The sequence below is a fragment of the Sebastes fasciatus genome, chromosome 12, assembly GCF_043250625.1.
Source record: "Sebastes fasciatus isolate fSebFas1 chromosome 12, fSebFas1.pri, whole genome shotgun sequence".
Taxonomy (NCBI): domain Eukaryota; kingdom Metazoa; phylum Chordata; class Actinopteri; order Perciformes; family Sebastidae; genus Sebastes; species Sebastes fasciatus.
In genome coordinates this window covers 352,312-368,794 of record NC_133806.1, presented here as the reverse complement: position 1 = coordinate 368,794, position 16,483 = coordinate 352,312, and the positions used below count along the sequence as shown (strand labels likewise).

The 16,483-nt window shown below is 42.7% G+C and overlaps 1 pseudogene; it reads left to right on the top strand.

Moving 5' to 3' along the window:
• The first annotated feature begins 2,618 nt into the window (after positions 1 to 2,618).
• Positions 2,619 to 4,825, top strand: LOC141779828 (uncharacterized; annotated as a pseudogene).
• The last annotated feature ends 11,658 nt before the right edge of the window (positions 4,826 to 16,483 follow it).

Here is a 16,483-nt window from a genome sequence, read left to right as displayed (position 1 = left end):
GGGATGGAGGGATAGAGGGATAGAGGGATAGAGGGATAGAGGGATGGAGGGATGGAGATAGAAGATGGGAGTGAAGCAGAGGAAGCTGAAGAGTGAGCATGAGGGTGAGATAGGTGAGAGGAAAGGAGACAGCATGCAGCGAGGCAGAAAGATGGATGGAAGGAAGGGAAGCAGGAGAGGCCAGAAGTACAACATGCACACTACCTTACAACATGCACACTACCTTACAACATGCACACTACCTTACAACATGCACACTACCTTACAAGATGCACACTACCTTACAAGATGCACACTACCTTACAACATGCACACTACCTTACAACATGCACACTACCTTACAAGATGCACACTACCATACAACATGCACACTACCTTACAACATGCACACTACCTTACAACATGCACACTACCTTACAACATGCACACTACCTTACAACATGCACACTACCTTACAACATGCACACTACCTTACAACATGCACACTACCTTACAACATGTATACTACCTTACAACATGTATACTACCTTACAACATGCACACTACCTTACAACATGTATACTACCTTACAGCATGCACACTACCTTACAACATGCACACTACCTTACAACATGTATACTACCTTACAGCATGCACACTACCTTACAACATGCACACTACCTTACAACATGTATACTACCTTACAGCATGCACACTACCTTACAACATGCACACTACCTTACAACATGCACACTACCTTACAACATGCACACTACCTTACAACATGCACACTACCTTACAATATGCACACTACCTTACAACATGTATACTACCTTACAACATGCACACTACCTTACAACATGCACACTACCTTACAATATGCACACTACCTTACAATATGCACACTACCTTACAATATGCACACTACCTTACAACATGCACACTACCTTACAATATGCACACTACCTTACAATATGTACACTACCTTACAACATGCACACTACCTTACAATATGCACACTACCTTACAAAATGCACACTACCTTACAACATGTATACTACCTTACAACATGCACACTACCTTACAATATGCACACTACCTTACAATATGCACACTACCTTACAACATGCACACTACCTTACAATATGCACACTACCTTACAACATGCACACTACCTTACAACATGCACACTACCTTACAATATGCACACTACCTTACAACATGTATACTACCTTACAACATGCACACTACCTTACAACATGCACACTACCTTACAGCATGCACACTACCTTACAACATGCACACTACCTTACAACATGTATACTACCTTACAGCATGCACACTACCTTACAACATGCACACTACCTTACAACATGTATACTACCTTACAGCATGCACACTACCTTACAACATGCACACTACCTTACAACATGTATACTACCTTACAGCATGCACACTACCTTACAACATGCACACTACCTTACAACATGCACACTACCTTACAACATGCACACTACCTTACAACATGCACACTACCTTACAATATGCACACTACCTTACAACATGTATACTACCTTACAACATGCACACTACCTTACAACATGCACACTACCTTACAATATGCACACTACCTTACAATATGCACACTACCTTACAATATGCACACTACCTTACAACATGCACACTACCTTACAATATGCACACTACCTTACAATATGTACACTACCTTACAACATGCACACTACCTTACAATATGCACACTACCTTACAAAATGCACACTACCTTACAACATGTATACTACCTTACAACATGCACACTACCTTACAATATGCACACTACCTTACAATATGCACACTACCTTACAACATGCACACTACCTTACAATATGCACACTACCTTACAACATGCACACTACCTTACAACATGCACACTACCTTACAATATGCACACTACCTTACAATATGCACACTACCTTACAATATGCACACTACCTTACAACATGCACACTACCTTACAATATGCACACTACCTTACAAAATGCACACTACCTTACAATATGCACACTACCTTACAACATGCACACTACCTTACAATATGCACACTACCTTACAATATGCACACTACCTTACAATATGCACACTACCTTACAACATGTACACTACCTTACAACATGTATAATACCTTACAACATGTATACTACCTTACAACATGCACACTTCCTTACAACATGTATATGTATATATATACATATATATGTATATATATGTATATATACATATATATACAGCATATACATATCTGCCTCGCGCTGCCAGTAGTGGTAACTTGCAAGGCAATTGCCACCTACATGGTAGCAGGAGTTGATTGGGCTTGACGTGCCGGGGCAGCTTGTACACTACCTTAAAACCTGTCTGGTCTCATGTGGTATGAGTCTGTAATCTGATACCTGGAAGACACTAGGCTAAAGGGAGAGGACTAACAAATCAACTCCACCAATAACCCTCATACTTGAGGGTTGGGCGTGGGGCTAACAACTCTACCCCGTAAAAAACATCTTGTTACAGAAACTAAAATGAGCAAAACTATTGTAACCAGGCCCATAGCAGATCCCAGCCACCCAAACTATTTGGGTGGTAGTATGATCACTCCTGATGAAAGCCGAAAGGAAGTCAGGAGTGTGAGAGAGGGTCTACTTGGGCCAAAAACCAAGATCCGCCTTGGAGCATGGACTGTCCGAACCATGTTTGAGACCTCCAAGACAGCACAAGTCCTCAGTGAGATGAAAAGGTATCATCTGGACATCCTGGGAATAAGTGAAAGTCACTGGAGTGGCTCCGGACGTCAAGTGCTGTATGATGGATCTGTCATCCTCCATTCAGGGCATGAGAATACCCACATACATGGAGTAGCTGTCATACTCTCAAAGGAGAAAGCCAAAACCTTGCTGGAATGGGAACCAGTCAGTGAGAGGCTGATCAGAGCGCGTCTCAACTCAAAGTTCTGCAAACTCACCATCTTGCAGTGCTATGCACCAACCAATGAGGCTGAAGAGGAGGACAAAGAGGATTGGTACGAACAGCTACAAATGGCGGTCTCTAAGGTACCCCAACACGACATGCTTCTGATAATTGGCGACATGAATGCCAAAGTGGGAACCGACAATTCCAACAACGAGAGGGCAATGGGCACCCACGGGTGTGGCGAAAGAAACAACAATGGCGAACGCCTTGTTGGTTTCTGCATGAGTAACAACCTGGTCATCGGCGGAACCATCTTTCCACACAAGAACATCCACAAGCTCACATGGAAGTCACCTGATGGTAGGACTATCAACCAAATAGACCACATTATCATTAATGGTAAGTGGTGTAGGTCACTACAAGATGTTAGAGCATACCGGGGTGCAGATGCCTATAGCGACCACTACCTTATCGCTGCCACCATCAAGCTGAAATTGAAAAAGTCAGTCCCACAAGGCCAGCGACAGAAGAAAGTGGACATTGCAAAACTCCAGTATCCTAAGAACAACAAGGAGTTTGTGTTGGAACTCAGAAACCGCTTCAGCCCACTAGATGCTGCCTCTGTTTTGGAAGAAGAATCCACCACCACCATAAACAGTAAATGGCATGCCATTAAGGCCATATATTCAGAAACGGCACAAAAAGTACTGGGCTTCAAGCAGAATGGGGCCAAAGAATGGATATCAGCTAACACCTGGCAAACAATTGAAGAGAGGAAACAGCTGAAGGCAAAGATACTGAACACCAAGTCCCAAAGACTCCTCGAAAAAGCCAAGTCATCCTATAACAATAAGGACAGAGAGGTAAAGAGGAGTGCAAGGAGAGACAAGAGAGTCTTTGTTGAAAACCTGGCAAATGTAGCCGAGAAGGCAGCAGCCTATGGAAATCTGGGCACAGTGTACAAGATCACAAAGAGACTCTGTGGAAAATTTACAAGCCAAACTACCCATGTTAGGGACAAGAATGGCAACATCTGTACATCAGAGCGTGAGCAAGCAGCAAGATGGGTCCAACACTTCCAGGAAGTGCTCAACCTCCCTGAGCCAGAACAACTAGCTAACATCACAACAACAGACAATATCCTGGACATTAACATCAGCCCCCCTGACTTTGCAGAGGTTAAAACTGCCATCCTAACCCTAAAGGGTGGCAAGGCATGTGGCATAGACGCTATCCATGCTGAAATGCTGAAGGCAGACATTCCCACATCAACACGAGTTCTGACGGACCTCTTCCAAAACATCTGGAATAGTGACACCATCCCTGAAGACTGGTCCAAAGGTCTCATCGTCAAAATTCCCAAGAAAGGCGATACCAAAAACTGCGACAACTGGCGAGGAATCACCCTTCTATCTCCATCCTGTTAAGAAGGATTCTACAGAACACCTTTCTGTAGAATCCTTCTTAACAGGATGGAGACAGCCATTGACACCAGGCTTAGACAGGAGCAAGCGGGTTTCAGGAAGGGAAGAGGATGTGCGGACCAGATCTTCGCTCTGCGAAACATTCTTGAGCAGTGCTTGGAATGGAACACACCCCTTTATATCAACTTTGTAGACTTCAGGAAGGCCTTCGACAGTGTTCACCGAAACACTCTCTGGAAGATACTACACTCCTATGGAATTCCACCAAAGATCATCCAAATCATAAAAACATTCTATGAACATTTTGAGTGCAGTGTATCATGGGCAATACCATCTCTGAAAGGTTTTCCGTACAGTCCGGAGTGAGACAGGGGTGCATCATCTCTCCCATCCTCTTCCTTGTTACCATAGACTGGATCACAACAAACACCACAGCAGACAAACCCAGAGGCATCCAGTGATGTGTGTGTGTGTGTGTGTGTGTGTGTGTGTGTGTGTGATGTGAGTGTGTGGTGTGTGTGTGTGTGTGTGTGTGTGTGTGTGTGATGTGAGTGTGTGATGTGTGTGTGTGTGTGTGTGTGTGTGTGTGTGTGATGTGAGTGTGTGATGTGTGTGTGTGTGTGTGTGTGTGTGTGTGTGTGATGTGAGTGTGTGTGTGTGTGTGTGTGTGTGTGTGTGTGTGTGTGTGTGTGTGTGATGTGTGTGTGTGTGTGTGAGATGTGTGTGTGGTGTGATGTGAGTGTGTGATGTGTGTGTGTGTGTGTGTGTGTGTGTGATGTGAGTGTGTGATGTGTGTGTGTGTGTGTGTGTGTGTGTGTGTGTGTGTGTGTGTGTGTGCGTGTGCGTGTGCGTGTGCGTGTGCGTGTGTGTGATGTGTGTGTGTGTGTGTGTGTGTGTGTGTGAGATGTGTGTGTGTGTGTGTGTGTGTGTGTGTGTGTGTGTGTGATGTGTGTGTGTGTGTGTGTGTGTGTGTGTGTGTGTGTGTGTGTGTGATGGTGGAGGTTACGGAGCAGAGGCTCCAGCTCTGTGTCCTCGTTCCAGTGAGATCTGCTCCATCAGCCTGACTCCATCACACCAGACTGTAAAATCACTTCTAGTTGATGATGAACCAAACTGATTGAGTTGACGTGGTTTCCCAGGAGAGTGTTTGAAGACGTGTGCATGTTGTCGTCTCTGCTGAGAGCTTCCTGTGCGTCTGTATAGCGGTATCTTCTCCAGCAGTCGTCAGGTGGAACACTAACAATACGCTGATTGGGGAAATCAGATGGGCTTTTTGGGAACGGCAGGCGAGATCACGCTATTACGCCCGTCCTCTCTCCTCGTCTGCCTCCCTCAGTTTTTACCCTTTTCACCTCCCGCTCTGTGTCGTCCTCTTCCATCACCCCCCCCCCCCCTCTGTCAGAAGAGGAACGCCTGTTATTTCCTTTTATGTCCCCAATTCGGCATGAAGTCCCCATGAAGGGTAGTAGATTAGCTCCATTCTCATCCAGATCATTTTAACAGCTGCAGCGACGGTAGCGCTGCCGACATCTGAAGCCTCTCGTCTCCTGAGAGACACTGTTGGTTGGATTTCTGTCGCTTCAGATCAGCCCAGCTGGAGAAACACTAAACAGGCACATTTTATTCGCTGCGGGCCCCCACGGATGTTCTGGCTACACAATGCTGGAGCTGCAGTATCAACCACGTATTGACTGTTGCACAGAGCGGTACCGGGGGGGCTTGAATTAGATGTTACAGAAAGAGGAAAAGAGAGTTGTGTTTGATGAGAGCAAACAGGCTGTTGGTCTGGATTATCTGAGAGCATGCTGCTGGTACAGTCTGTGTGTTTAATACCCGGTAGGTTCAACAGCCATTCATGTGGTTATCTTAGAAGAGACTTCCAGGCTGCTTCAAACTGAGGTCTAATGTTATATATACCCTTATTCACTTTCTAGCTGCTTAGCTTAGCATGAAGACCGGAAACAGACTGGTTCTGTCCATCAGTCCCTCTAAAGATCACTAAGAAACATGTTTTACATCTTAATCACTCTAATCTGGACAAAACATAAACACTAAATATCACAGGTTTAATGGGGTCAACACAGACTGTTTCTAGGACAGGATCATAGACTGAATGTTGGACAGGATCGTAGACTGAATGTTGGACAGGATCGTAGACTGAATGTTGGACAGGATCGTAGACTGAATGTTGGACAGGATCGTAGACTGTATGTTGGACAGGATCGTAGACTGAATGTTGGACAGGATCGTAGACTGTATGTTGGACAGGATCGTAGACTGTATGTTGGACAGGATCGTAGACTGTATGTTGGACAGGATCGTAGACTGAATGTTGGACAGGATCGTAGACTGTATGTTGGACAGGATCGTAGACTGTATGTTGGACAGGATCGTAGACTGAATGTTGGACAGGATCGTAGACTGAATGTTGGACAGGATCGTAGACTGAATGTTGGACAGGATCGTAGACTGTATGTTGGACAGGATCGTAGACTGAATGTTGGACAGGATCGTAGACTGAATGTTGGACAGGATCGTAGACTGAATGTTGGACAGGATCGTAGACTGAATGTTGGACAGGATCGTAGACTGAATGTTGGACAGGATCGTAGACTGTATGTTGGACAGGATCGTAGACTGAATGTTGGACAGGATCGTAGACTGAATGTTGGACAGGATCGTAGACTGAATGTTGGACAGGATCGTAGACTGAATGTTGGACAGGATCGTAGACTGAATGTTGGACAGGATCGTAGACTGAATGTTGGACAGGATCGTAGACTGAATGTTGGACAGGATCATAGACTGAATGTTGGACAGGATCGTAGACTGAATGTTTAGATGGACGACGCGTCTCCTCTTCCTCCGCTAAAATATCCCGGTTACGGTGGCGGCCAACTTGAGATGTGACGTAATTTGGAGCCAGAGTCTGCACAGTAGTGATCGTGAGCCACCTAGCTGCTACGTTAGCACCCCGGTAGTTTGGCTAGAAAGACACAACAACTAACCATAATATCTCTAGAAATACATTTATGATCAGACTGACACACGTTCTATTACACAGACTCATGACGGTTATTAAAGTTAAAGTTACATCTCCTCTCGACTCCTTCACTCAGAGCAGCTGTCAATCATGAAGTCCCGCCCCCTTTTATAGCATTAAATAACTAATTAAAACCAAACTTATCAGAGAAATGAACACCTGAACATAAAACAACGTGAGCTACCTAAAATGACGGAAACTATCTTTGGGAACACATCTTTGACGTGTACTTAGAGTTTTTAGTTTGTCCCATGTCCCATCTGCTAACATGGAGGAGGCGGGCTTTAAGACCTATACAGCCAGCCACCAGAGGGCCATCCAGATGTTTTGGCTTCACTGTTGGGCCGCTGTCATGTCGTTCATCTTCAAATACGGTCAGGATCAGAGAACAAGCATGTTACCTGAAACGTCAAACTATCCCTTTTAACTCTGACCTCCTACGGGACCTCTCCTGGACCACAATCACTTACACTCTTTACTTTAGTTCCTGCAGACACTAAGTGATCAAAGACAGCGTTCTCTTGTCGTTTCAGCTCTGTAAGCTCTGAACTCAGTTGCAGGGCGCGAGCCAGCATCATTGGCAGATCTGCCGAACTGCCTGTGTGCTGTGTTTGCGTTGGGTGGATATTGATTTTGTGTTTGTCCTGGTAAATACTGTATTTTGGAAGCCAGTTGCCTCGCTGAGATCTGGACAGAGTTGTTGGATGGTAACAGAGGAGAGGAAATGACACACATGGGAGGGAGGTAAAGGAGTGCATGAAGCAACAATAATACAGGGAAGAATGTGAGCTTGAGGACAAAGGAAAGAGGAGAGCGGACAGGAGAACAGTAACATAACAGAGAGTAATAAAGGAGGCGGGAGAGGAGAGACAATAAACTGCTGAAATGAAAGCAGAAGAATAATGAGGAGGAAGAAGAAACTGGACTTCTCTGTTCATTCTTACTCGGACTACATACGAACACTCACACAGCAGCTCACCTCCAGCAGAGCAGACAGGATTTATGGCCAAATCCTCCACAGCCTCTCCTCCCACTCCCTCCCTTCGCTGCTCAAGAACTTAATTACAGACATAATTTGGCCTTGTTTGTTGTGTCCATTATTACATTGTGTAAGCAGCGGTCAGCTAATGAAAACACAGACACCAGATCAGAGACGTGATCAGGCCCGGCCTAACGAACCTGAAGAGGGTTGAAGAAGTTCAGAAAGAGAAGATGGAGTCAGAGATGGTGTCACGCCGTGAAGTATAACGAACAGCAGAGAGTTCTCTGTGCTCCCTGATGCCAGCAGGCATGATTAAGAAAGCATTAAAGACTAAGGAAATATAATGAAGATGAGTTGGTGTTTAATCTGGGTTGTTGACTGTGCTGTGTCATTTTAGGAAAATGAGACAGAGAGATAAATGATCCTCTTAATGCTTGCTTTGTCTCTAATTAAGTGAAATTACAGACTTTCCTTCATTTAAACATCAACTGAAGACCCTTCAGGATTTAGACAAGTCTAATTACAAAGAGCAGCACACAGCAGAAGACTTACCCCCTTCAGCTGAAACGTCTAGTGTATGTTTTACTGTGATGCTGCTGATTGAGACGATGCTGGGATGTCTAGTTTCAACTTCTATGAACATCAGGCAGATGTTGATGTCACTAGGATTGGATGTTGTTTTGGAATACAGTGGTAAAACTTCATGTGAATCTGTTTGCTCTAATTTCAGAAGATTTCAGATGCAACACAGATTGTTACTGATTGTTGTTACTGTACCCAACCTGTACCCAACCTGTACCTATACCCAACCTGTACCCAACCTGTACCCAACCTGTACCCAACCTGTACCCAACCTGTACCTATACCCAACCTGTACCCAACCTGTACCCAACCTGTACCCAACCTGTATCCAACCTGTACCTATACCCAACCTGTACCCAACCTGTACCCAACCTGTACCCAACCTGTATCCAACCTGTATCCAACCTGTACCTATACCCAACCTGTACCCAACCTGTACCCAACCTGTACCCAACCTGTATCCAACCTGTACCTATACCCAACCTGTACCCAACCTGTATCCAACCTGTACCTATACCCAACCTGTACCCAACCTGTACCCAACCTGTATCCAACCTGTACCTATACCCAACCTGTACCCAACCTATACCCAACCTGTACCCAACCTGTACCCAACCTGTATCCAACCTGTACCTATACCCAACCTGTACCCAACCTATACCCAACCTGTACCCAACCTGTACCCAACCTGTATCCAACCTGTACCTATACCCAACCTGTACCCAACCTATACCCAACCTGTACCCAACCTGTACCCAACCTGTACCCAACCTGTACCCAACCTGTATCCAACCTGTACCCAACCTATACCCAACCTGTACCCAACCTATACCCAACCTGTACCCAACCTGTACCCAACCTGTATCCAACCTGTACCCAACCTATACCCAACCTGTACCCAACCTATACCCAACCTGTACCCAACCTATACCCAACCTGTACCCAACCTGTACCCAACCTGTACCCAACCTGTACCCAACCTATACCCAACCTGTACCCAACCTGTACCCAACCTGTACCCAACCTGTACCCAACCTGTATCCAACCTGTACCTATACCCAACCTGTATCCAACCTGTACCTATACCCAACCTGTACCCAACCTATACCCAACCTGTACCCAACCTGTACCCAACCTGTATCCAACCTGTACCCAACCTGTATCCAACCTGTACCCAACCTGTATCCAACCTGTACCCAACCTATACCCAACCTGTACCCAACCTGTACCCAACCTGTATCCAACCTGTACCCAACCTGTACCCAACCTGTACCCAACCTGTACCCAACCTGTACCCAACCTGTACCTATACCCAACCTGTACCCAACCTGTACCCAACCTGTACCCAACCTGTATCCAACCTATACCCAACCTGTACCCAACCTGTATCCAACCTGTACCCAACCTGTACCTATACCCAACCTATACCCAACCTGTACCCAACCTGTACCCAACCTGTATCCAACCTGTACCCAACCTGTATCCAACCTGTATCCAACCTGTACCCAACCTGTACCCAACCTGTATCCAACCTATACCCAACCTATACCAACCTGTACCCAACCTGTATCCAACCTATACCCAACCTATACCAACCTGTACCCAACCTGTATCCAACCTGTATCCAACCTGTACCCAACCTGTACCCAACCTGTATCCAACCTGTACCCAACCTGTACCCAACCTGTACCCAACCTGTACCCAACCTGTACCCAACCTGTATCCAACCTGTACCCAATGCTCTCAGATGAACAGAGAAACGCCGCTGCAGTAGCAGCCATCAGAAGAAGGCTTTCAGTGAGACGAAAGGAGGCACAGGCGGAGGCTGCATTAGTTAAAGTCCTGACCAGATGAATTGCAGACTGAGCTCGTCCTGAAGCTCTACACCGTCTCTAGGATCCCGAGGATGCCCCCCCGCCCCCTCCTCCAGTTATTAAATGATTTTTCTGCAGTTACATAGCTGTGTAAATGTCAGCTGACATGTGGGCGAAACTCCATTTAAAGCTTGTCAGAGAGATTTATCAGGCTATTAAAAACGTTTAAATGGGCTGTTTTCTAAAACTGTTGTGATGTGATGTGTCGTACACCTCCAGAGCTGCGTCTCATCGCAGGAGAGACTACTGACAAACACTGGAGATACAGTATACCTCCTGCACAGGAAACCAGGGATCCACACACAGTGATCAACACATAGTGATCCACACACACACACACGCACACACACACTCACACACACTCACACACACACACACACACACACACACAGTGATCCACACACAGTGATCCACTGTGCATTCAGATAGAACAGATCACTGGACGGCTCACATTGGTCTGTAATTAATGTATTCATTGTCTGTGTCAGAATCACTTTAATAAAGAGTGATTGATATTACAGTTATTACAACACAATGTTCAGACTATGCAGTGCTAGTATTTATATTTTATGAAGACAGTAAAATAGTGTATATCTGAGGAGGAGACAGAAGGTGTAACCCTAACCCTCACTCCAGTCTGTAACTCCACCAGCCCAGAGAGATCTGCTGTTGGCTCCCTTTGGTGACAAACACATGTTCTCAGTTGACTGAGCACCAATGAGCCGGAGCGAGGCCATCGCTGACCCTCCCTCTCCAGACGAGCCAGCGCTCGTACACTCCACGCACCGCGCTGCTCCACGGTCGGCTGCATAACATGAAATTATGACAGCAGTGTCATTTTTATGATACTTATTGTAGAATTAGAGCCGATGGTACCGAGCCAACTGTGGGGTTCCCGTCATGGTGGCGGCCGTGGGCATCGTTAAAGTCCCCCTGGTGCCTCCACACACACACACACACACACACGGTCTCTCCCCGTGTACATGGCCTCAGATGGTGGACCGGTGGAGTTATGGTGTGTGAACAACAACGTTCTTTATTCATGTTTTATGGGGGGTTTAGTCAAACAGTATTTGGACCCAGCTGGTCGTTCTGCTGAACATCATCCCGTTTACTGGAACGCTTTTCTCTGTTTGGCTGGAAGTTGACAGAACTGGACGTTGGACCAGACACACGGTCAACAGAACAAACACCACACACACACACACACACACACACACACACACCAACGTACGTGCACGTGCTGGTATGTCAGAAAGAACCCCCCCTCCCCCTCCACCACAGCTCATTGTTTTACAAAGCAAGCACATGCATACATGCACAGATATAGCACATACGTACACTTCAAACGCATGTGCACATAATACAGCAAGTCTCTTTTTCACATGCATTTGCGCACCTATCCAACACACACAAACACACACGTGCACTGCAGTGTGCTACTCGGTGGCCTGTGCAGACTGTCCTGTACGGCGGTTAAAGAGTCTCCTGGATGTCTGAGGAGAATCTGAAATGTTGTATCACAGAGAAGGAGAAGAAGATGAAGTTCTCTAAAACAGGACAACGGGGACATGAAGCTTAGCAGTAAATGTGCATTAAGTAAAGGTCAGAGGGTTTTAGTGTTTTCACTCTGTTGTCACACAGGAAGGAAACCCAGAGTGGACGTTGCCAGTGATTCTGTGTCTGTTGTTGTCTGTAGGCCTATCTATCTCTCTACGTATGTAAGGAGGACGGAACCTGCCAAAATAAAAAATAAATGAATAAATAAATAAATCACTCGATAAATAAATAAATAATATAATATAATATAATAAAAACTCAATAAGTAAATATGTCATTAAATGTAGCAAACATAATTTAGAATTAAATTTAGCCATTCATTAATTAATTGATAAAATGTGACATAAATTGATGTTTCTGTTTTAATTTGCTTCTTTATTTATGTATCTTTATATTAATTCGATTGTTTATTTACTCTTCTGTTTAATTTTCCCTTTTATTTATGTATTTGTTTTAATTCACTTTTAAATTTATTTATATACTTTTGTATTTATTTTGTATTTATTTATTAATCTTTGCATTTATTGTTTTATTACGATGATAGCGTCACAACCGTAAGATGCAGCCACAAACTCTCCGGGTGTGTAGCTGTAGTTGAGATCAAAATAACGGCAGAGTTGGCAGATGTCCGTGGTCATCAGATGTCCGTGGTCCCCCCCTCCACCCCGGCTCGATGTGGTGCAGCGGCTGGTCTGATCCCGTTGACAGATAGTCTCTAGTAATTTAGTTGTATTTTAATACTATTTGTTTATGATGGATTGTGAATGTACCTCGCTGTAAACATTGATCTTCATAAATTACAGAATAATGTTGGAATAATCTCATGAATCTTAATGGAACACATCTGTAACAACAAGCACAGAGAACAGATAATAGAACAGAGAACAGATATTAGAACAGAGAACAGATAATAGAACAGAGAATAGTTATTAGAACAGAGAACAGATAATAGAACAGAGAACAGATATTAGAACAGAGAATAGTTATTAGAACAGAGAGCAGATATCAGAACAGTGAATAGATATTAGAACAGAGAACAGATATTAGAACAGAGAACAGATAATAGAACAGAGAATAGTTATTAGAACAGAGAACAGATAATAGAACAGAGAACAGATATTAGAACAGAGAATAGTTATTAGAACAGAGAACAGATAATAGAACAGAGAACAGATAATAGAACAGAGAACAGATATCAGAACAGTGAATAGATATTAGAACAGTGAACAGATATTAGAACAGAGAACAGATAATAGAACAGAGAACAGATAATAGAACAGAGAACAGATATTAGAACAGAGAATAGTTATTAGAACAGAGAACAGATAATAGAACAGAGAACAGATAATAGAACAGAGAACAGATATCAGAACAGTGAATAGATATTAGAACAGTGAACAGATATTAGAACAGAGAACAGATAATAGAACAGAGAACAGATATCAGAACAGTGAATAGATATTAGAACAGTGAACAGATATTAGAACAGAGAACAGATAATAGAACAGAGAATAGTTATTAGAACAGAGAATAGTTATTATAACAGAGAATAGATAATAGAACAGAGAACAGATAATAGAACAGAGAACAGATATCAGAACAGAGAATAGATATTAGAACAGAGAATAGATATTAGAACAGAGAACAGATATTAGAACAGAGAACAGATAATAGAACAGAGAATAGTTATTAGAACAGAGAATAGATATTAGAACAGAGAACAGATATTAGAACAGAGAACAGATAATAGAACAGAGAATAGTTATTAGAACAGAGAACAGATAATAGAACAGAGAACAGATATCAGAACAGAGAATATATATTAGAACAGAGAACAGATATTAGAACAGAGAACAGATAATAGAACAGAAAATAGTTATTAGAACAGAGAACAGATAATAGAACAGAGAACAGATAATAGAACAGAGAATAGTTATTAGAACAGAGAACAGATAATAGAACAGAGAACAGATAATAGAACAGAGAACAGATATCAGAACAGAGAATAGTTATTAGAACAGAGAACATATATCAGAACAGAGAACAGATAATAGAACAGAAAATAGTTATTAGAACAGAGAACAGATAATAGAACAGAGAATAGATATTAGAACAGAGAACAGATATTAGAACAGAGAATAGTTATTAGAACAGAGAATAGATATTAGAACAGAGAATAGATAATAGAACAGAGAACAGATATTAGAACAGAGAATAGATAATAGAACAGAGAACAGATAATAGAACAGAGAATAGTTATTAGAACAGAGAATAGTTATTATAACAGAGAATAGATAATAGAACAGAGAACAGATAATAGAACAGAGAACAGATATCAGAACAGAGAATAGATATTAGAACAGAGAATAGATATTAGAACAGAGAACAGATAATAGAACAGAAAATAGTTATTAGAACAGAGAACAGATAATGGAACAGAGAATAGATATTAGAACAGAGAACAGATATTAGAACAGAGAACAGATAATAGAACAGAGAATAGTTATTAGAACAGAGAATAGATAATAGAACAGAGAACAGATATTAGAACAGAGAATAGATAATAGAACAGAGAACAGATAATAGAACAGAGAATAGTTATTAGAACAGAGAATAGTTATTATAACAGAGAATAGATAATAGAACAGAGAACAGATAATAGAACAGAGAACAGATAATAGATATTAGAACAGAGAACAGATATTAGAACAGAGAACAGATAATAGAACAGAGAATAGTTATTAGAACAGAGAACAGATAATAGAACAATGAATAGATATTAGAACAGAGAACAGATAATAGAACAGAGAATAGATATTAAAACAGAGAACAGATATTAGAACAGAGAACAGATAATAGAACAGAGAATAGATAATAGAACAGAGAACAGATAATAGAACAGAGAACAGATAATAGAACAGAGAATAGATATTAGAACAGAGAACAGATATTAGAACAGAGAACAGATAATAGAACAGATATTAGATATTAGAACAGAGAATAGTTATTAGAACAGAGAATAGATAATAGAACAGAGAATAGTTATTAGAACAGAGAATAGATAATAGAACAGATATTAGATATTAGAACAGAGAATAGTTATTAGAACAGAGAATAGATAATAGAACAGAGAATAGATAATAGAACAGAGAATAGTTATTAGAACAGAGAATAGTTATCAGAACAGAGAATAGATAATAGAACAGATATTAGATATTAGAACAGAGAATAGTTATTAGAACAGAGAATAGATAATAGAACAGATATTAGATATTAGAACAGTGAATAGATATTAGAACAGAGGTTTGCTGATCCTCGTAGTAAATGAAACGAGAAGCAGCAGCCTCCTCTACCTCACTGTGCCCGTCGTGTCTTCAGTCTAAACGAGGAACAAGTGGCCTAAAGGATTCATGGATAATGCATGAGGGGAAGTGAAGGAGGCTTTGGGAACATTTCAACAAGTTCAGGCTGGAAGATCCAGCGACTCAGTTTCACCTGCACCAACACATCAACATTACATTCAGCTTGGACCGTACTGCCGACCTTACTTCCTGTTAGCAGGGTTCATCCATCCTTTTCAAACTGTTCTACGCCGTACCGACGGAGCAGACACTCTTCCACCTGACTGACTCGGATAATTCAATTAACTCAACAACATTTGATCCAATAAAAGTCCGAGTCTGGGAGCTTAATTAAATACAAGGTGGGTGTGTTAGTATGCCGGCCCCTACACATCTGGGGGAGTGTATTCCTGCTTGTCCACAGCATGAGTGCATGGCTGAGTCAGTGTGTGTGTGTGTGTGTGTGTGAGAGAGAGAGAGTGACTGCAGGTGCATGCCTGATTCAGTGTGTGTGTTGTGCATGGCTGTTTGGGTGTGTGTGTTTTTCTAAGTGGTTGCTAGGCGAGGGATGAGATAAAGCGTTGAGCGGAGACTCAGGAGATTTCCAGCATGCTCTTCCGTTGAGCTGCTGAATACACAACAGGATGGAGTTCAGCAGAGTTCACATAAACCTCTTCTGACTGCTCACTCAGTGATACATGAATCCACATGAATATGGATTTGTGTTAGTTTGTTTG